General features: G+C 40.5%; 1 protein-coding gene and 1 non-coding gene across 2 annotated transcripts in view; both read right to left on the bottom strand.

Annotated features, from left to right (window-relative positions):
- The window catches only part of BTBD7 (BTB domain containing 7), a 77843-nt gene extending 67819 nt beyond the window's left edge, over positions 1-10024 (bottom strand). The window contains exon 1 of the mRNA XM_040641503.1: positions 9755-10024. The gene's annotated coding sequence lies outside the window, so the exon portion shown is untranslated. The remainder of the gene's footprint in view (positions 1-9754) is intronic.
- On the bottom strand, positions 6351-6455 carry LOC121105294. The gene has a single exon (XR_005837763.1). It is a non-coding gene; the product is annotated as a U6 spliceosomal RNA (small nuclear RNA).
- Positions 10025-22466: the final 12442 nt, after the last annotated feature.

The raw sequence follows: 22466 nt of genomic DNA, 5'->3' as shown, positions 1-22466 counted from the left end.
CAGGTCCACAATCTCTCATCAGGTAGAAACCTCTGGAGCTAGATATGTTCTAAAATTCAGAATTTTCCCCTCCTCTTTCTTTCTTTTCTAAGAAAGTAATATAGTATGTGGATTATTTACTCTAATTATGTAAATCCCCCTAGTTAGGTTTAGCATAGCACCCCATAATCAAACAAATTAACATTTTACAGTAAAGTATATTAAATATTTAAACTAAGCTATGTTAGTTTAGATCAGGTTTTATTGCCAAATGAATCCAGGTCGTATCAGTGTTTGTCATCAAATGAGTCTCCCTAAAAAATGGTTTTCAGGACTTTTGGAAATTTAAATTATAAATAAAAGAGTGTGGATCTGTAGCTAGTAGCTCAAGATCCTGTATTAAAAATAGTATTTTCCCAACCCAACCATCATCAAAAAAGTCAAGAAAACATTTTTATATATATTAAATGAAGGTATCTTTTTTGGTATGGCTGACATATATGTTATATTAAATTTCAGGTGTACAACACAGTGAGTTGACAATTCTGTACATTACCCAATATTCACCATAAGTGTAGTTACCATATACTTTAAAATGGCATTTTTCTATAAAATTCCATGGTATTACTGCAAATAGAGATTACTTGTTAGAATTTTGCTTAGGAGAATCTTATTAAGCCCATGTGGTCTTTTTCTAATATAACCTATTGTAATTCAAAACAGCTGTCAGTCCCCTGCTGATACTTTTATTTCCTATTAAAAATGCATTCTTAAAAGAATATAAAAGTACATCGCATTCCACTAATCTAAGCAACATTCTTTTAAGTGTAACCATTAGAATTTCTAAACTAGAAATTGAGGGAAAGAATGCAAAGAAATGAGGAGATGACCCTGGTTCTTAGAACTTTGGCTCATAGTGATAATAAAATGAAACTATATATTCTTAGTGTTCTCCTAGTATTTCTAGTTATGAAATACTTCTTAAATAAAATGCCTACTTTATAAATGTATATCTCACATGGTCTGAAATTTGTTATCTTTTAGCTGTTTAAATGATTTAAAAAAGATAATCTCTGAGTCATGAACAACCTAGGAATAGTCACTATGGAAATCTCATAGATCATCATTCTAAATAGGTTAAGAAAATCTAAACCAGTAACGGAATCATTAAAAGAGATATTCAATTATTAGAAATAATTTTTAAGTGTAGCTACAGTAGTCTCCCCTTATCCATGGATTCACCTTCCGCAGTGTATATTGTCAGAAGGTAAAACAGTAGCTTAACGCTGCACCACTATGCCTATGGTCACTCACCTCACTTCATCTCATCACACAGGCATTTATTTTATCATCTCACATCATCACCAGAAGGGTTAGTACAGTACAATAAGATATCTTGAGAGGGAGGGACCACATTCACATAACTTTTATTACATTATATTGTTAAAATTGTTATATTATTGTTGTTGATCATTTCTTGGCCTTTTGGCTAAGATCAAGTGTATTACTGTTGTTCATCTCTTAGTGTGCTTAATTTATAAATTAAACTTCATCCCAGGTAACGAATGGTGAAGTATACTGAGACAGGAATTTTAACTCTCCTTTCCATCCTTCCTCTTCTGTCAGACTTCATTGTTGAAGCATGTGACAGAACTATGACTTTGTAATTAAGGCTATAATGAGATTTCTCTGTCATAAGTTATTACTAACATTTGCTACGATTCATCTAGTTCTGCCACAAAGCTTTTTTTGCTTACCATAAAATTCTCATGTATAGTATCAAGCAAGCAAAAAATATTTTGGGAAAGTCTGAAGACAAGAATAATTAGGTCTTATGAAGCCCATTATGGAATTTTTCTCTAAAGAACAATTCACAAATAAATCGCAGATAAAATAGACCTGAATACACTTTCAAAATATAGGGAAAAAAATACACATATTATACTTGAAGTTACTTCTGGCATTCAAGTCTCCGAAGGAAGGAAGGAAGGGGGGAAAAGGAAAGGGAAGGAAAGGAAGGAAGGGAGGGAGGAAAGAAATTGCACAGTAACAACACACAATTCATTATTGCTCCTTCCAGGACTCCAACATTAGTAAGACTTTTCATAAAATTTAAGGAACTGTGGCCAGAGACTGTCAAACTTTTTATCTAAGTGAACATTTTTAGAAAATAATTATGGACAAGCAAAGAACACTCTGTGTATCTAGTTTAATTGATTTCTCCACTTCCCTTTAAAGACAGTAACATACCTCAAGTTTATTTAAAAATTGTTTACAAAACCCCTTTTCATGTTATTATTTCATCCTAACAACTCACTGCTGACACTGTGCTCTATCCTGTAGGCTTTGGCTCAAAGTACAAGGAGTTATGTGGAGGAGTCAGACATACAAGCAAGTGATTATAGAGTGCAACAGGGCTGGAAGAGTGGGCCAAAGTACTAAGGTAGTGAGTGTATGACTACTGGTAAAGGTCATATTTGAACTGGGTCTTGAAGAATAAACATGACTGTTTCAATAAGGAGATTTCTGATGGCAAATAACTCCAAAGAAATGGCTTCAACAATAAGGAATGTATCTGTCAGGTGGAGAAATCCCATGGAAGGGAAAGCCCCAGGACCCAGTACAGTATGTGTCTAAAATGATGTTATCATGGACCTACGTTCATTCTCTCTGATCTACCATCTTCCAAGCATGCTTCATCATCCCTTGTGGTCACAAGACAGCTGCCAGTGGCAACTGGGATCATCTATTCTCTTGTTCATATACAATAAGGGGAAAAGGTCCTCTCCCTCAGAAATAGGATGTCTCCTTCCCTTCAATCTGACTGGGACAAATAACAGTTTACAGGGAAATGCCTTTAGCTGACTGGCTTGGAGTAATCAAAATCTACCCCTGGAGTGGGTGATGAATCATCTTCTCAGAATCTCCTGGATGACAAAGAGAAAGAACTCCAAGCACTGTGATAAACACATGAAAAACAGAAGCACAGGAAACAAGAAACAACTTGGTATGGCTGGAGTGATGGGAAATCTAAGGTTGGACATGGTCTACAAACTCTCTTGAGTTTGGACTTTATCCTAATAAGCAGTGGAAAGTTAACACAGGCTTTTTAAGTAGGGAGATAACATGCCCAAATTGGTTTGTTTTTTTGTTTTTTTAAGAAACACAAAATGTGGTAGCAATACAGAGAGTAGAGAAGGAAAGGGAGAGTGGAAGAACAAATGGCAGAGACATGGTTGGCAGAATGTTCAATAAACAGTTCACACTGGTAAGAAAGTGGTAACAGGAAGGGAAAGAATTGAATAGCAAACACAAGATGGCAAAGCTGCTTTGTAAAACGTGCGCGTGCGGGCGCACACTCTCTCTCTGGAGAAAAATTAAGCCCCAGACAGGTTAAATGGCTTGCTTAAAATCACAAACCTATAAACAGTAGTCAGACTCTGAATGGAGGTTTGATTCCCAGTCCAATGTTCTATCTAAAAACTCCAACAATGCTCAAAAGACTTTTTTGAGTCCTGTGATGTAAAGGATGCTCTATGTATTGAATTAAAGTGATTCCTATTTATTCCAACCCTAACATAATGTTCACTACATGGATTCAGTATCAATTTACATAACAGCACATTATACATTTTTGAAGTTTCTATGTTATTTGAGATAGTATGTTGTGAAAACTCAATTTGCAATGTCAAATTTACAGACTGTCAAAATTTTAAAAATTTAAAAAAAGGTTTCTAAAAACCACTGCAGTTTGCATCAAAAGAATTCTGAAATTGTTTTGCAAATAAACTAGGTACTGAATATTTGAAATGCATTATAAATCTGGAGTCAACAGGCACCTGAAAAGTTTCTTCTAAGTTATGCCTCCCTTTGAAATTTTGGATTCTGATAACCAACTTCCACTATCAACTTACAAGATGTTGCCTCACTTTTAAAGACACTTGTTTTAGGAAAAATCACTTGCCTGCTTCTTTTTACAGTGGTGAAGTCTGATTTTGTTTTGTTACCATTGTACCAAGACTGGGTTAACAGGGAAGATGGTTTAAAATAAAATAAAAATAAATGCTTTTCCATTAAAAAATTATAAGCAATATAGTTTTTAGCTTATTGGCTTAAATCTTAAGTCTTCTGCTTCTGAATTCAATGAATAACTGTACGGAGCACCTGTGTGCCTGGCACTATGCTAGATGCTGGGAATACAGCTGTGAACAAAATTATAGTTATTCAGGCATATATTTGTATGATTATTTGATTAGTGTCAGTCTTCCCTGCTGAATTAACTACAGTACTATTTGTTTTCAGCCAAAATATGCTGCAAATGTACACAGATGATGCCTAAAATATCAACCGGGCATTAACATGTTGTTTTGCCAAAGATTGCAGAATTTTCCCTGTCACCAGGCTAGAGACACTCTCAGCACCCATGAAGAAGCTTTTTTTTTCTTTCATTAAAACATACTTGCTAAAACACTCAGCAAACCAGGAATATAAGGAAACTATTTCAACATAATAAAGGAAAACCCACAGCTATCATCATAGTGAATGGTCAAAGACTGAAGTTTTTCCTCTAAGATCAGAACAAGACAAGGATGTATATTTTCACCACTTGTATTCAATATAGTACTGTAAATCGTAGCCAGAACAATTAGGCAAGAAAAAGAAATAAAAAGCATTCAAATTGGAAGGAAGAAGTAAAATTATTTTTGTTCAAAGACATTATCTTATGTGTAGAAAATTCTAGATTACATACACACACCTCTTAGAATAAATGCTTTCAGTAAAGCTGCAAGATAAAAAGTTAACATACAAAAATGAGCTGGGTACATTAACAATGAACAATTCAACAAGAAAATTAAGAAATCAATCCTATTTGTGATAGTATAAAAAAAAATAAAATACTCAGGGATAAACTTAACCAAGGAGATGAAAGATTTTTACACTGAAAACCACAAAATGTTGTGGGAAGAAATTAAAAATACAAATAAATTGAAAGATATCTGGTGTTTATGGACTGTAAGACTTAATATGTCAATACTGCTCCAATCTATAGATTCAATGCAATCCCTATTTTAAAAATCCCAATGGCATTTATTTTTTTTTCAAAAATTGAAAAAATCCACCCTGGAATTCATTTGGAATCTCAAAGGACCACAACAGTACCCCCCCCCACCCCGCCGCCAAACAGTCTTGAATTAGAACAACGTTGGAGGTCTCACCCTTCCAGATTTCAAAAATTACTATAAAGTCATCAAAACAATGTGATACTGGCATAAAGACAGACTCACAAACCAACAGAATAGAGAGTTCAGAAATAAACCCTTGCATGGTATAATCAAGTCATTTTCAGTACGGATGCCAAAACCATTCAATGGAAAAACACAGTCTTTTCAACAAATGGTGCTGGGAAAAACGGGATATCTGCATGCAAAGATTTAAACGTAAGAGTTTTTTAGGGGGAAAGCTTCATAACTTTGGATTTGGCAATCATTTCTTGGATATAACACCAAAACATATGCAAAAACAACAACAAAAAAACTATGTATGTTAGACTTCATCAAAATTAAAAACTTGTGCATCAAAGGCCACTCAACAGAGTAAGGTAATGGCATGGAATGGCAGATAATATTTGCAAATCTTATATCTGATAAGGGATTGATATCCAGAATATATAAAGAATTCCTACAACTCAACAACAAAAAAGCAAACAACTGGATTAAAAAATGGTAAAAGAACTTAATTGCAGAGTGCTTGCTTGGGTGGCTCAGTTGGTTAAGCGTCTGCCTCCAGCTCAGTGCATGAACCCAGGGTCCTGGGATCCAGCCCTGCATCGCTCCGCGCTGGCCTCCCTGATCCACGGGGGGCCTGCTTCTCCCTCTCACTCTGCCGCTCCCCCCACTTGTGCTCTCTCGCTTGCTCTGTCAAATAAATAAATAAATAAATAAAAATATTTAAAAAAAAAAACTTAATAGATATATTTTTTTATTAAAGATTTTTATTTATTTATTTGACAGAGAGAGAGCCAGCGAGAGAGGGAACACAAGCAGGGGGAGTGGGAGAGGAAGAAGCAGGCTCCTAGCAGAGGAGCCTGATATGGAGCTCGATCCCAGAATGCTGGGATCACGCCCTGAGCCGAAAGCAGACGGTTAACGACTAAGCCACCCAGGTGCCCCTTAATAGATATTTTTTAAAAGAAAATTTAATAAGAATATTACAATATGGCATGAGACATCCAGTAATTAATGGTTAATTAGTATTTGAAGAACCTGGAAAATATGCTGCCCTCAGTCACCAGTAATCAGATCCTTGAAGTATGTGTTTAATTATTTCATGTATTTGTGCAAGTTCTGGACACAACGAAGTGAGCAAGACACACAACAGTCCAAACCTTCACAAATCTGTGTCTTCCTTACGAAGGAGCTATGCTAATCTTCCCTGTATCATTCCAATTTTAGTATATGTGTTGCCGAAACAAGCACAACAGATATTTCTCCAAAGAAGATATACAAAAGGCTGATAAGCACAAGAAGAGATCATTAAACATTAGGGAAATACAATTAGAACTACAATGGGGGTACCTGGCTGGCTCAGTTGGTGGAGCACGTGACTCGTGGTCATGAGTTGTGAGTTTGAGCCCCATGTTGGACTTAAAAAAATTTAGTTAAAAAAAAAAAAAACAACTTACAACGATAAACCACTTCACACCCATTTGGAGGGCTATTACCAAAATAACAGAAAACAACAAGTGTTAGTGAGAATGTGGAGAAATTGGAGCCCTTGTGCATTGCCGGTGGGGATATAAAATTTGGCGGTTATATACCCCAAAGAAATGAAAGCACAGATTCAAAAAGACATTTGTACACTCACATTCATAACAACATTATTCATAACAGCCAAAAGGTGGAAGCAAACCAAATATCCATTGACAGATAAATGAACAAAGATGGATGTATATACATACAATGAAATAGTATTCAGCCTTAAGAATGAAGGAAATTCTGACAAATGCTACAACATGAATGAACTTTAAAAACATCATGCCGGTCACAAAAGGATAAACATTGTATGATTCCACTTACATGAGGTACCTAGAGTAGTCAAATTCATACAGACAAAAAGTAGATAATGATTGCCAGGGGGTTGGGGGTAAGGGAAATGGGGAGTCAGCGTTTAACAGACATAGAGTTTCCAGGGGGGAAATGAAGAGTTCTAGGAATGGAAGGTGGTGATGGTTGCCCAACAATGTGGATGTACTTAATGCCACAGAACTGTATACTTAAAACCAGTTAAAATATCAAATTTTTTGTTTATGTATATTTTACCACAATAAAAACAAAAACACCTGCCATGCATCCTTCTTACCGACTCTATCCTAGCCTAGGTTCTCATCTATTCATATTAGGTAACTGCAACAGCTACTGTCATCGCTGGTGCATTCCATTCTCTCATTCAAACTCAACCTGTAGATCACTGACAGGTTCATCTTGCTGGTTTATCACACTAATATCTGGCTTCCAACCTTACAAAGGCTCCCCATATCTTGCCCTAGAAGATGAAAATCCAAATCTCCTCAATCTAGTACTCAAACCCTTCCAGACAGATATCCTTCCAACTGTGTGATTTTTTCCTTACAGTCTCCCAAATTCAGTTGCCAGCTCATCCTAGTTTCCCTCCATTCCCCTCCCCCAAAGCTAATCTCCACATCATATTCTCGCTTTTCCCTCACAGAGTAACTGCTCCAGTATCTCTGTAAATCTAAACCCTCATAGGCTAGCTTAAGTCCCAAGTGTTCCAGGAAGTTCTTTAGACTCCTGAGGCCTCACTCATCCCCCTCTAACCAGAACACCTACAGCATTCTTTGTATTCATAGAATGTACTAGATTGTCTCCTAGACTCATAAGGGTACATCTTATCTTTCCTGAGGGCAAAGTCTATATATTACACTTTTTTTTCTCCTCTCGCAACTAATATAATGCAAAACGCAAAGCAGATTTTCAATAATCACCAGGGTAACTGAACAGAAGGTACAACTTTGATATGTGAGTTTCACCGACTAGAACATGATCAGAATCATTTGACATTATTGCATTTCTGAAGGTTAATCTGTGACACATAACAAAGAAACTGCTGTAATTCAACAAGAAAATACATGGAAACTAGGCGGTATAGCCTAGCAAACACAGGTGTTTTAACTTAAAATCAGAGTCTGATACAAAACTTGTTTAAACGCTGGTATTGGGACACAGAACAGAACAGTTAGGCTTTGTGGGACAGAATATTGACCTATGTATGGGTTTTACTGAATGCGTGCAACAATGAGCCATGCTTATAATTGGGTGAAAATATACTTACAGGCCTATGAAAACTCTAAATGTTTTATTAAATTCAGGTTAGGAAAAAAAAATCTCATCAGTTACTTGTGGTAACTGAGGGTATCTGTCAGAATCGGAGTGAGGCTCTTTCAACTTTAAGCACAAAGACCTAGGGATGGGCACCAGTATTCGTGGTGAAGAATGCCATCAATGAAGAATAAGAGGCTCAGGAGTATAGTGAAAAGAGCTCTCTAAATGGGGGCGTAGAGAGGCCCAGATCCTAGTTTTGGCCCAATCCCCAGCCAGTTGTAGGACCCACAGCAAGTCACTCATCTCCCTGAGCCTCGTTTCTCAACTCTAAAACAAGTCATACCAGATCTCTAAAGGTTTTTCTGACTCCAAAATTGCAGGACAAGTTTAATCACAGCTTCTATTAACATGTATGATTCTCGCTATTTCAAATCTTCCTTCCACATTTCCGGAAGAAAATAATGTATTTCAACGATCTAAAAGGAATGGACGCTATTCAGAGACAAAAGAGTCCGTTAGTTGAAAAAAACTAAGTAATTCTGTAAAAATGCTTATTTCCTCATGATAGTAAGATGCTTTGGCAGAAGGAACAGTTCTCTGGTAAAGATAACCAAGACTGCTTCTGTAAATTAGGCCTAATCCAGAGTATTATCTGTGCTGGTATGTGAAGGGGTGCTATTGTAGTTCAAAGCGGAAACAACACTCCCAGAGCTTCTCCAAAAGGACGGTGAGAAAGTTCTCATCCTCGGGGTAAGGCTAGTAAACAGCTGTGCAAATGATAAGACACTGAGAATGCACGCTTTTAGCCATTCAAGTACTCCAAGCACAGACTCCTTTATCAAACACCGGGTATTGTCTTCCTCCCAACCTGTCAAAACGCAATTCCAGTTTGATCCCGGAACAGTAACTTACCCGGACGATCTAACTTCTCTCCCCCCCACCCCAGGGAGCAGCCGTCCGCAGGCCTGTTCCCTCTCCTATTCCTGCCGGCCGCTCTCACGCCCACCCCGGGGCGGTCGCAGCCCCGCAGCCGGGTAAACACGCGCCCGAGTCTCGGGAGCGGTTTCCCGGCGTCCTGGGAGCGGCGGGTCCCGCCCCTTGGAGCCCGGAGCCGGCCGGGCCGCCTTCGCGGCCACCTCGGGCCGCTCTCCCCGCCCCGAGCGCCACACCTCGCGCCTCTGCCCCCGGGACGACGGCGCACAGCCCAGTCTGCCCCTGGGAGCGCACGGGCACCGGCCAGTTCGCCGCCGCCGCCGCCGCCTCAGCCCCAGACGGACGACTGCCCTGCCCGCCGGCGGCCCGGCGCCCCCCGCGGCGGCCCAGCCCCAGGCCGGCACCCCCACCTCCTAGGCACAGCCCCTTGCTTGCCGGGACGCCCCGCGCCGCGCCGGGCACAGCCTCGGCTCCCAGCCTCAGAGACACCGAGGGACACTCACCCCGGAGGTTCCTCCCGCCGCTGCTGCTGCTGCTGCCGCCGCTGGGACCGCGGCCGTCGCCCCCGCCGCCGCCACCAGCACCGCCGTCCGCACCGGCGCCAGCACCCCCGGCCATCCTCCTCCTGCCGCCGCCGCCGCCCTCTCCGCTCCTGTCAGTGGCTCAGGCTCCGGGGCTGCTCCAGGTTCCCCTCGCCGCCATTTTGACTCCTAGAGGGAGCAGGAGGGGCTCGCCTCGGCGCGGCCCTGGGGCGCCTGCGCGGCGCTGCGGAGCCGGCCCGAGCCCCCGCCCGCCCCCGCCGTCGCCGCGCCTACGGTCACGTGGGCCCACGGCGCGCGCGCGCGCGCGCGCCGGGCCGGAACGGAGACGCGGGTTCGCGGGTCTCGGGAGCGGTCGAAGCTGAAGGCGCGCGCATTATTTCTTCTCCACGCTGGGGAGCACAGCGCGGGACGCTCGGAGTTTGAAGCTCGTTGCAGCATCCCGCTTCCTTCGGGGAATTGTAACAAATCATTACATGTATCAGAATGGAATTATAATAAGTACGTTACTGGACGATCTGTTCAACCAATTCATGCTGCCATTCGGCGGCCGGCATCCTGATCGATCGCACATCTTGCATCCTTGTCAAAGAGAAGACAGCGCTTCCGCGGAAAACTCCTGGCGTTTCGGTGCCTTCTAGGCAGTTTATCTTTACCTCTGTCTGCGTGTACTTTTACAGACAGCACCTTGCTACTTGCTATAGAAGGTTTAAAACAAAAATCTCAAGGACACGGAAAAGTTTTCCTCAACAAAATGCCTCAGTAAATTAAGGACAAGAATTGATGGACGCGCACGATTTCTGCTTGGATGAGTCAAATCACTCTTCCCCGGATGGCCCTTGTCTGGGAATTTGCAATAATTGAAGCGATGCCATAACAAAAACACCTTATATTTATGAAGCACCTTATAGTACTTAAAACACCGTTAAATACATGGCTTCGTTTGAACACCAAGCCACCCTTTGAAGTAGTCGGGACAGGTATTATGGTTATAGCCGTTTTACAGCTAAGAAATAGCCTCGGAAATACTCAGTCGTTTGCCCGGGGGCACACACGGAGCTTTAATAAGCAGGCGTGAGCAAGCCCAGACTAGAGGTCCAGACATTCTGACCCTGGTCGCCAGGCACGTCACCCCTCACAGTTCTCAGGTAGGGCTTAGAAATTCCTGATGTATTTGTCCTCTGGGAATTTATTTAAAATCCTCTTGAAAGTATTTGCATTTTCAATCTCTGCCCACCCTTTGAGAAACAAGTTTTCCAAGTCACATCGTATCTTTCTGTTGCTCTCGAACCATCTCTAAGCTTACAAGAATAAGAGCAATTTCGAATTTTGTGATGTTTTTAATCATCTCTTTGTCCTTTACTATTTTATCCAAGCATTTCATATGTGGTTGGAGAATTTAAGATTTTTTGACATCCTTCCAACCTTTATCCAAAAATGTAAAAATTGCTAAAAAGCTGTAATCCTGAGCTGCAGATGCTGACTTCCAACCTCATAGCAAATGGGGAGAGAGGGTCAGAATAGAAGTTCAGAGTTCCTCCCACTCCTGGAGAAAAGGGAAGCCCCAGACATGGTATAGGATTAGAAGAACACTAGGGTCCTATGGAGAATGGGACCCCCTTCTCTCCTGAGCTCCCCCCACCTCCAATCCTCCTCTTCAACAGAGAAGACCCATTTAAAATTATTGAAATTTCCACAGGAATCTGGTCCATAACAGATGTGGCAGGCAGGTGGTTGACCAAAGAGGACTTAGGGCCTGTCCCCCTGCATCTTGGCAGGCAAAAAGGGGTGCAACTCAGCTTACACCTTCTCACTCCCCTCTTCTTTGCTCTCTTCCTCAGAAATGTCATTGCTTACAGCAATAATCTGGTGCTCCGGGTGATCTGCAGAGGACCAGAACCCGACCTCAGGCGGAAGGTTACAGATGGTTGGCGTTGAAAGTCAGCCAAACTGAGCATGAATTGGCAGGACAACTTGAGGTGGGTCACAGGGACTGCAATCTCCCGGTGGTCACTGTTCCAGGCCACGATTTCTACTACATCACACTTATCTTTGGCTCCTCCATGAGGCAAAGCACGGTCAAAGCCAGCACATGCCCCACCTTATCCTCTTCTTCAGCCTTAAAGGTGAAAGAGCAGGTATGGCTAGAGAGTTCATCACCAAAGCAAAAATGGAGCGAGGACCTGCAGACCCCTGCCTGACATAACCTGCATGACTCTGGAACGCTGATTAGTTTATCTTTCTCTTAATCAGCTAAGTATTAAGTTAACTGAACGAGTTGTTACTCGTAACTTTTAGTTACAAACTAAAAGTCCATTGTCCATACCCCTTCTTGATAATTCATTAAAAAAGATCAGTTCCCATCATTGCACTTTCTCACTTATTCCTGACCCTCCTTACTTGACTTTGGTTCTGTTTCCTAGACACAATTTTAAAAACAAAATTAAAACAAAACCAACAAGAATATGAATCCAAAATTCTATCAAAGGCTTTTTATTTTTGTTTTTAAGGGAAGTGGGCAGAGGGAGAGGGAGAGAGAGAATCTCAAGTAAGCTCCACAGCCAGAATGGAGCAGAGGCTGGGCTGGATCTCGCCACCCTGAGATCATGATCTGAGCGGAACTCAAGAGTCATACGCTTAACTGACTGAGCCACCCAGGTGCCCCTCTCAAAGGCTTTTTGAAATGCCAAGTAAGGTCTGCTAGATCTACCTTGTCCTTTTGTCCATCTGCACGTTCAGAGAACTCTAATAGACTAGGTGGGTATGATTCACCTTCACAAAACCCAAGCATAAGTGTTCCATGATTTTTTCCACCCTTTAATTCATCCACCTTGTAGTTTCTTATTATACCACTTAGCTACACTTTCAAGATACTGAAATAACTCAGTTTACACATGCATCAGAGTTTAGATGTGTCTAGTTTTCGTCCAAAACGTTTTTTAAAGCCTCCAACACCATGTGCCAAGCATGCTCAGGCTGAAAAAATAAATGATTCTTTGCCCTTGAGGAGCTTAGAGCCTAAATAGGAAGACAGACTAGAGGAAAAATGGCTAGTGCTAAGATAATATTCGGTAGTGATGAACAGAATGGGTCCTAGAGTCATACAGATCTGGGTGACATCTGACACAAACCAGGCCAAAGTTGTTTCTGGAAATTTCTTTTTTTTTTTTTAATATTTTATTTATTTATTTGACAGAGACAGAGACAGCCAACGAGAGAGGGAACACAAGCAGGGGGAGCGGGAGAGGAAGAAGCAGGCTCATAGCAGAGGAGCATGATGTGGGGCTCGATCCCACAACGCCGGGATCACGCCCTGAGCCGAAGGCAGACGCTTAACCACTGTGCCACCCAGGCGCCCCTGGAAATTTCTGCCAGGCTATCCTAGGATATGTTTTCCTCTTAAACTATTTCTCTAAATTATGACTTTAAAGGACAATGTAGATTTTCTTCTTCACCTCTGAGGCGAAAGCCAAGACCAGTAGGAATGAAGACCACGAGCAGAAACTGAGAGCTTATAGAAGGGGAAGCCATGACATCATTTGACCTTTTGGGCATGGTTGTGCCCTAAACCAGTCCACATCTGGTTTTCTTGTGTTTATGAGCCATTAAGGTGCCCTTACTTACCCCTTTTTAAAATCTTAAACTGGCTGGGAGTGGGCAAAAACAGTGGGATTCTGTCACGTGGAATCAAGAGTCCTTAATTCGTGTTCTGTTCCTCCTTCTGCTCACTCCGTCAGCAAATGGTAGCCCAGCCACCCTATCCACCTGGACACCTGTGCTGAAAACCTGAGTCATTCCTTGCATTAACTGTTTATTCCATTTTCTCCTGCTCCATTCTGTTCCTTCCTTTTTCTACAATACGTAACCATCCACTGAAGCCCCCTCTATGCTCTTTTCTGGAATACAGTATGGAAGCTGGGTTTTTTGTTTTTTTGGTTTTTTTTGTTTTGTTTTTGTTTTTTGAGAGAGAGAAAGAGAGTGAACAAGTGGGGGAGGGACAAAGGGAGAGGAAGAGAGACAATCCTAAACAGGCTCCATGCTCAGTGTGGAGCCCAACTCAGGGCTCAATCTCATGACCCTGAGATTATGACCAGAGCTGAAATGAAGAGTTGGACACTTAACCGACTGAGCCACCCAGCCACTGCAGGAAGCTGGGTTTTTGAAATCATGATACAAAGGAAAATTCTATTTCTTCTTATGCTTTGCTTATAATGATTCTGTTTGCAAGTGTTTCTCTGACTCTCCTGGAGTCTAAAATATTAGGTGAAAAGAAAACACATGTGTCAAAGTGCCCAGAAGAGTGACTGGTACCTTGAAAGATGTGAAAGATGTCTTCCCTATCCCAGGAAGAAAGAAACATTTTTATCACCAGGGACACATATGTTTGAGAGTCAAAGATTAGGGGAAATGTATACAAACAAATCGTGTTCAACGAAGCCATATCTTCCTAGTCACTTTACAATTAACTGGTCTGACTCAAGATACTTTGTCTTGTCCTATTTCCTCTATTTAACTACTCCTTGTCCAGATTAGTATATAGGTGTTTTGCTCCAACTGCTTCTTTGGGTCTTCGTTTCCTATGGCAGCTCCCATGTACATGCAAAAATCTGAATGCTTTTCTCTTGTTAATATGTTTATGTTGATTTAATTCTCAGTCCCAGCCAGAGACCCTAAGGAGGTAAGAGGTAAAGTTTTGCCCCCTACACATGAATGCAACTACATTTAAAATATGAAACTTGGGGTGCCTGGGTGGCTTAGTCATTAAGCGTCTTCCTTCGGCTCAGGTCATGATTCCAGGGTCCTGGGATCGAGCCCTGCATAGGACTCCCCGCTCAGTGGGAAGCCTGCTTCTCCCTCTCCCATTCCCCCTGCTTGTGTTCCCTCTCTCGCTGTGTCTCTCTCTGTCAAATAAATAAAATCTTTAAAAAAAATAAAATAAAGTATGAACCTCAGTTCATGAAGTACACAATAAGGAGAGTGAAAAGACAAGCCACCTGATGAAAAAGATATTTGTAATACATAAAAACAAAAACAAAAGGCTTATATCCAAAATATATAAAGAATTCCATAAAAAAGACATCCCAATAAAAAAATGGACCAAAGATTTGAGAAAATGAGGAATTCAAATGAGACAAACGAGGTGTTCAATCATATTAGTATAAAGGAAATCAACTTAGAGCTGCAATAAGATAAAGTTAACGACTCATCAGCTTGGTAAACATGAAAAAAAGAGACAATTTCAAGTGCTGATGAGGATTAGATTAATAGGAATTCTGTACACTGCTGGTGAGACTGAGAATAGGAAGAAAAGGTTTATTTATTTATTTGAGAGAAAGATTCGGGGGGAGGGGAAGAAGGCGAAGGAGAGAGAAACTCAAGCAGACTCTGGGCTGAGCGTGAAGCCCGGTAAGGGGCTTGATCTCACAACCCTGAGATCACAACCTGAGCCAAAACCAACAGTCGGACACATAACTGACTGTACCACCCAGGCACCCCTAGGAAGAACCACTTGTGAAAGCAGTTTGGCATTATGCAGGAAAGATGAAAATTGGCTTGTTCTATGGCTCAGCAATTCTAACATTAGGTATACAGAGAAACTTATGCCCACGTACACAAGAGATATGAACAAGAAGGTTCATAGCAGCATTGTTTATATGAGTCAAAAAGTGATAACAATGTAAATATCCAGAAATAAGAGCAGGGATAAAATGTGGTATGTTAATGCATTACGTGAAATTAAGGTATAAAAAACATAGATGAATCTTACAAACGTGGTGTTAAGCCAAAGAAGCAAGACACAGAAGTGATCGTACAAGATAATACCATGTATTGTATTATTGTATTCCAGCCTTTCTAAGGTGCACTTTTTCTTTCTTTCTTTCTTTTTTTTACATTTTTTAACAAATGTAAAAATTTGTTGACCAAATTTCAGTTGATGACGTCTTAGCACTGAGTCCTGATTTGGTGAAGATATTTTCTTTTTTCTCAGTGGGACATTAAATAATGGCATCTTAAATTCTATAAAATTAAAAACAGGCAAAGCTTGGGGCACCTGCCTGGCTCAGTTGGAAGAGCGAGTGCCTCTTGATCTCGGGGTCGTGAGTTCAAGCCCCATGTTGGGCGTAGAGATTACTTAAATAAATAAATAAACCTAAAAAAATTAAAACTTAACATTGTGTTTAAAAAAGAGCAGGTGAAGCTAAACCATTTGGTTTATAGATACATAAACCCTAAACTATATGGAAAAGCAAGGCTGAGTAATTGTGACACAATCTCAAGTATTGAAGATGCTATGGAACATTCTGAAGGTCTAATTGGCAAGGGTACACGGCCAATCCTTAATCCTTTGGAAGGACATATTTCCCTCACGAAACCTAGAGATGGAATTCACCTCAATTTACTCAGCATCCTGCTTCAAGTTACATTCTCACACATTGTCATTGTCTCACATCCATTTCCCACCTTCCTTTTTCTTCATAACGCCCTCATTTTTCCCAGTCATGTGTTCTGAGTGACATCAATCCCATGTTTTATACCTGGTTCCTGATTTAAGATTTTCAGCAAAAGCTCTTCCCCTGATTTTAAAGATTAGATCAGGGGAGGATATAGAACCCCATCAAGAACCAGGGTGTGGTGAAATGTTTGTTAGGACTTCTGGAAGAGAAAATCTCTTCCACAGAAGATACTGGAAGAGTCTTCCCCTCTTCCATTGACTATGACTGAAAAAGGTTATAGCCCCAGGAATTCTTTGAAATCATCTTGCTGCCCGAGGGAAGCCTGTCTTAAGGTAGTATTAACTTCAACCTTAAGGAAAACTGACACCCTTGTGACATCATTAGAGATACTTAATCAGGCTTTACCTGAAACTAGTCCTACTTCTAGCCTTGGCAATTATGTGAGCTAATCAACTTTATTATGAGGTTTTTTGTGACATTCATTCAAAGTCATCTCAACTGATACTATTTCATTTAATCTCTATATCAGCATTCTAAGAGAACTATTATTATACCAACTTTGTCTGAGACTCTGCAGCTAGTAAATGATAGCGCTCAGGTCTGACCTTTGATCTTTTGGCTTTGACTGCCAATGTCTTTCCACTCTAGCATAACAGAAATCCATTGAAGAATTTCTGTGTGTGGTTAACGAGAGGAAGAGGAATGCCAAATTTAAGAAAGAAAAGGTGATAGAAGAAAACTAAAAAAGTGTTCATCACATGTAATTTCTTTTGAAAAAAGAATAGAGCAGTTCTTTCTCAGAGTTCTTTGTAATAATGAATGGAGGCTTTTGTTGGATCTCTCATTAGCATTGGGCTGGCAATTCAAAAGTATGTTACTGATGTTACCAATTCATAACACTGAATGTTTTCCCCACCTTTGCAGCTCTTCTGCTTTTGCTGCTTGCTTATTTGAGTTTCTCTGTCTTTGAGGTCATGCAGTTGTGAAGACAGACACAAATAGACCCAGAGAGACGCACTGCATTCTGCAAAGACCTTTGGTCCTTGATTAGCAATTAAAGGTGTTTTTCTAGAAAGTAGAGAAGTCAAGATGTTTGGACTTGAGGTAGTGCAGTCTTAATTCATTATATAATTTTCTAGAACCCTAACACCAGTTTGTTTAGAGCATGAACATTTATAAAAATCACATTAAAAAGAAGTCAGTGGGCGAGTGTGCCTTTCTTACTCATTGTATACATAGAGCTCAAAAATAAAAAAGCCTGATCTCTAGGCTACAGCTCTAATTAGGCCCTTTCATGCAACTGCCGCAGGAAGGTCCCATATTGTAGGTCACTAAGAATACATTGAATCCAGGGCCCTCTAAGCCCTTTATTGAAAATTGTAGAGGTTTAAGTTAACAGTGTTAGTCTTTTGTGACTTGGAGAAATTAAACGGAGGAAAGTTGTTGTACCTGTAATTTGAGAAGCTAGAAGTGCCACCTCCTGGGTTAGGGGTAGGCGGTAGGGAGCTTAATTGTGTTGTGGCTGAATTTGGAGTCAGATTTACTGAGGCAGTCAAAAGTAATTTAAAGGTTTTTGTTTTTAATCACAGAGGAAGACCTAAAATGCTTGATTCTCACATCAACAGCATTCTAGTCTAAACTTTTAAGATTGGGAATGGTTCAGCCGGAGTTGTCTCTTATCCAGCTCGTTCTTACCTTACTTCAGCATTGTTTGTTACCTCTTTTTAATTTAGAAAAGGGGGGTAAAACCTGAAGAAAAAAAGACTTGACTAATATAGTCTTCATTAAGACCCTTTTGATTGCAAGGGATAGAAATCCAGCTCCCACTATTTAATCCAAAAGCCGTATTCATCATAAAGAAAATAAAGAGTGGCCCAAAATTCAAGGACAAACACTCCTGCTAGCTTTAGGAACATTCAGAACCAGGGATTTGAATATGGTCTGAATGTTTCTTCTGTCCCTTATCTCTATGTCTTTCCAGTGGCCTGCCTTCATTATTAACTCACCATGGAAGGGCTTTCTCCACAGGTAGAAAAACAAAAACAAAAACAAAAACAAAACATGGCTCCTAAGTTAGACCATCCATTGCATAAAGCGGTCTTGAGTTCCAGCCTGCTGGTCCCAAGCATAACATCCCTGGAGAAGGGCTCTTTGCCCTGGTATTTGTCAGGAACCCAGCTTTAAACTAATCAACTGAGGCCAGGAAATAGGGCAAGGCTGTATTAAATCAGCTCTTACAGGATTCATTATGTAACCAAGTGTTCAAACTATGCCTGGGGATTTAGGAGTCCCCTAGACACTTTTAGGGGGCTTGCAATGTCAAAATTATTTTCATTAAAAACAATTAAACAAAAATTACTTTTATAATAATACTAAGATACTTGACTTTTTTTCTTATTCTCTGAAGAGTGTACAGGGGAATTTTCTAGAGGCTGCATGACATGGGATATCAGAATAGATTGAGTGCAAAAGCAGATGGGAGAATTCAGGTGGCCTAATCTTCTATTAAATCGGACATTAAAGAGATTTTAAAAAGTAAAAGAATGCCACTCTTTTTGCTGTTGTTGACATAAAATGAACAAACCTTTTATAATTTCTAAGAAAAAAAAAGAAGAGAGTTTTATTTGAGCCCAAGTGAGGATAGCTTCCCAGAATACATAATCTTCACAAGTAAGAGAGTGCTCCAGAGAAGGGATGTTTAATACAGGATTATATATGTTTTTTGTTACATCAAGAGTTACAAGTCATCAGGATGAAAGGCATTCCACAAAATTATAAACTTTATCTTATGCTTTTAGTTTGTGCAAGGTTACAGGCTTTAGAGGGATGGGAACAGAACTTAGGGAGCTTTTTACTCTTATCTTTAGCTCGAATTGTTTTTTAGGTTATTTGCTAATGAAGCAGATGTACAATGTATGCTTGGGGCAGAAATGGAGCTCATGCTTTGAAGTCATTCTGACCATGCTAAAAATTAAAATATAGCTTCCCTGGGGTCCCAGGAGCAGCACCTACAAAACATGAAAAGTTGAAAATTTCCCTTAACACTATTTTTTAAAAAGATTTTATTTATTTATTTGAGAGAGCGCAAGCCAGAGAGCAGAAGCAGGGGGAGCAGCAGAGGGAGAGCAAGAAGCAGATTCCCCGCTGAGCAGGGAGCCCGATGCAGGACTCAATCCCAGGGTCCTGGGCTCATTACCAGAGCCGAAGGCCAATGCTTAACGGACTGAGCCACCCAGGCACCCAAGAATCCCCACTAATTTTTAAGGCGATCCTGAGATTAGCAAGTTTGTGAACCATGAATGTATCCATGGCCACTTCCTTGATTTTTCTAAGCCTCAGTTTCTTCATCTGTAAATGGGGATAATAACAATGCCTACCTCATAGAGGTATTGGAGAATGAAGGCGGTTAATACTTAAAAAGTGCTTAGAGCAGTGCTGTAGAAGAGTTAAATCATCATCATAATAATAGCTGCCACCACCATGTGGATGGGGGAGGGGCAGTTCTTAGGAAAGAGAGTCTAGAAGATGATGTGATATGTCAACAACATTGGAACCAAAAGATAACCAATCAGAAAATCAAAAGAAAGTATCAAGGACCTGTGTTAAGGCAGATACTACACGAAAAGAAGTGCAAGGGTAGAAATTATCTCATTACTTGGGCTCTGTGTCTTGATTTAGTAATTTGAGTTTCTCCAACAACGAGCCTAAGTGTCAGGGTTCCAACTTTCCCCATGTGGCTTCTCTTTAAGTCTCCTTTGAGTATTTGCTATCCCCTAACCTACAACTGGCCCTTGCCTGTCAGTGATACATGGATGAGTATGAATGCCCACTATTTGACACTTTAGGTGCCAAAGGCACAGTTAATCCTCTTGGCATTCCTGAATGGTAGGCATTATTAACTCAATTTCAGGCTGAGAGAGAATGTGAGCGGCCCAATGTGACACAGTTAAAAAAGAACAGAGCCAGGAATTAAACCTGGATTTGCCAGACCATGGAGTCCAACATTTTCCCAGTATTCCATCTCATCTGCTGTCTAGAGAGAGGGAAAGAAAGTCCTTAATGAGAAACAAACTCTTCTATTTCACAGTTAGAGATAAAAGGTTTAATCACACTTTTCCTCTTTTTCTAAAATTGATTTAACTTACCTCATTGTGTAAGATTAAGGTGTGTTGATTTGATGCATTTATATACTGCAGTATGATCGCCACCGTAGCTCTAGCTCACACCTCTATCGCATTGCATAATAATTGTTTCTTTTTTATGGTGAGACCGTTTAGTCTTTTAGCAATTTTGAAGTACGGAATGCAGTATTGTTGACTGTAATCACCGTGCTGTGCATTAGATCTCCAGAACTTATTCATCTTTTAGTTGCAGCTTGTACCCTTTATCAGCATCTCCCCATTTTCCCAAACCCCAGCCCCTGGTAACCCCCATTTTACCCTCTGTTTCCATGAGTTCAGCTCTTTTAGATTCCAGATGTAAGTGATATCAGCCAGTATCTGTCTTTGTCTGGCTTATCTCAGTAAGCATAATGTTCTCCAGCTCTATCCATGTTGTGGCAAATGGCAGGATTTCCTTCTTTCTCATGGCTGAATAATATTCCATTGTGTACACACATACATGTATGTGTGCATACATGTGCGTGTGTACGTGCGTGTATGTATCACAACTTCTTTATCCATTCATCCTTTGACAGACAATTAGGTTAGGTTGTTTCCATATTTTTTTTATGAATAACTCAAGGCAATTTTTAAAAAGATTTTATTTATTTCTTAGAGAGAGAGAGAGTGCGAAAGCACACAAGAGAGGGGGAGGGGCAGTGGAAGAAGCAGACTCCCCTCTGAGCAGGGAGCCGAAGATCATGACTTGAGCCAAAGGCAAACGCCTAACTGACCCCGAGATCAAGAGTTGCATGCACTACCTACTAAGCCAGGCTAGTGCCCCACCAACTATATTTTTAGATGCGTTTATTTTTCCTTTTGGTTCCTTCAGTTTTTTTCTTCAAGTATTTTGAAGTGTTATTAGTGCATACACACTTAGGAGTTTTACATCCTCCTATGAATTGTTCTTGCTCTGATATTTACTTTGTCTGACGGTATAGCCACTCCAGTTTTCTCTATCACTATTTGCATGCAATATCTCTTCCCATCATTGTACTTTTAGTCTATCTATATCTTCATCTTTAAAGTGGGTTTCTTTTAGACAGTATATAGTCGGGTCTTTTTTAAAAAATCTGATCTGACAATTTTTGCTTTTTATGACTTTTATTTATTTATGTTTAATATAAATGGTCTAAACACATGTACCTTTTATAGTCATCAACCATGTGGTCCAGTCTCAGATATGTCAATTAAGACCTAGAATTTGTCACCCAAAAACAATTTCAAAATTACAAGTTTTCCGTTTCAATTTTTCAGATATCCCAGAGGGGACTCCTAGACTGTAGCAATCCTTCTCAAAATTCTCCTTCATTATTCTTTCTGTGTTACTCACAAAGTGTAACTGTTCACATGTTCGCACTCCTTTCTTTTCAATTCTTCAGAAGTTTGATCCCGACAGTATCTTCGAAAGGGTATTTCTGATACCCCTCTTGGACAGTGAAGGAGAGAAAGAAATTGAGTAGGCAAAACTGGAGTCCTCTTTGGTCCATAGAAGGAGAGACACATCTGGGAACAATTATATGTTAATACATTTTGTCCAGTTGTCTCTCCCATGGTTAATCTCATGGCTGCAGAGAGACACCCGATGTTTAAATTTCCCACCACGCATTCATTCCCTCTTTTCACAATCCAGTACCTCCCCTGCCTATTTTGTCAGCCTCTGCTGTGTGGGAGAGGGTATAATTCCTCTCAACATTTAATCTTCCACTCTCTCCAGACAGTGTCTTTAGTANNAAAAGAGAGCACAGAGGTGTGAGCATTCATTCATTCATTCAACAAACATTTACTGGATACCCACTATGTGTGAGGTACTCTTTGGAGTGCTTTCTGGTAAGCAAATCTGACAGAACTCCTGCCCTCACAGCACTCACCTCCTAGCGAAAGAGACACATGATGAACAAACAAAATGTATAAGTTTAGATGGTGCTTATGGGCCATGAAGAAAATCAAGCAGAGAAGGGGAAAGAGAGCAGTTGGAAGCAAGGTGAAGGCTGTTTTTTGCAGGTAGTCCAAGGACTTAATGATGTAAGGGAGCGAGATGTGAGGATGTGTTGGGGAGAT

Source organism: Ursus maritimus, unplaced genomic scaffold (assembly GCF_017311325.1).
Source record: "Ursus maritimus isolate PB19 unplaced genomic scaffold, ASM1731132v1 scaffold_25, whole genome shotgun sequence".
NCBI classification, from domain to species: domain Eukaryota; kingdom Metazoa; phylum Chordata; class Mammalia; order Carnivora; family Ursidae; genus Ursus; species Ursus maritimus.
Note: the sequence above shows the minus strand (reverse complement) of the source record. Positions and strands in the feature narration are given on the sequence as shown.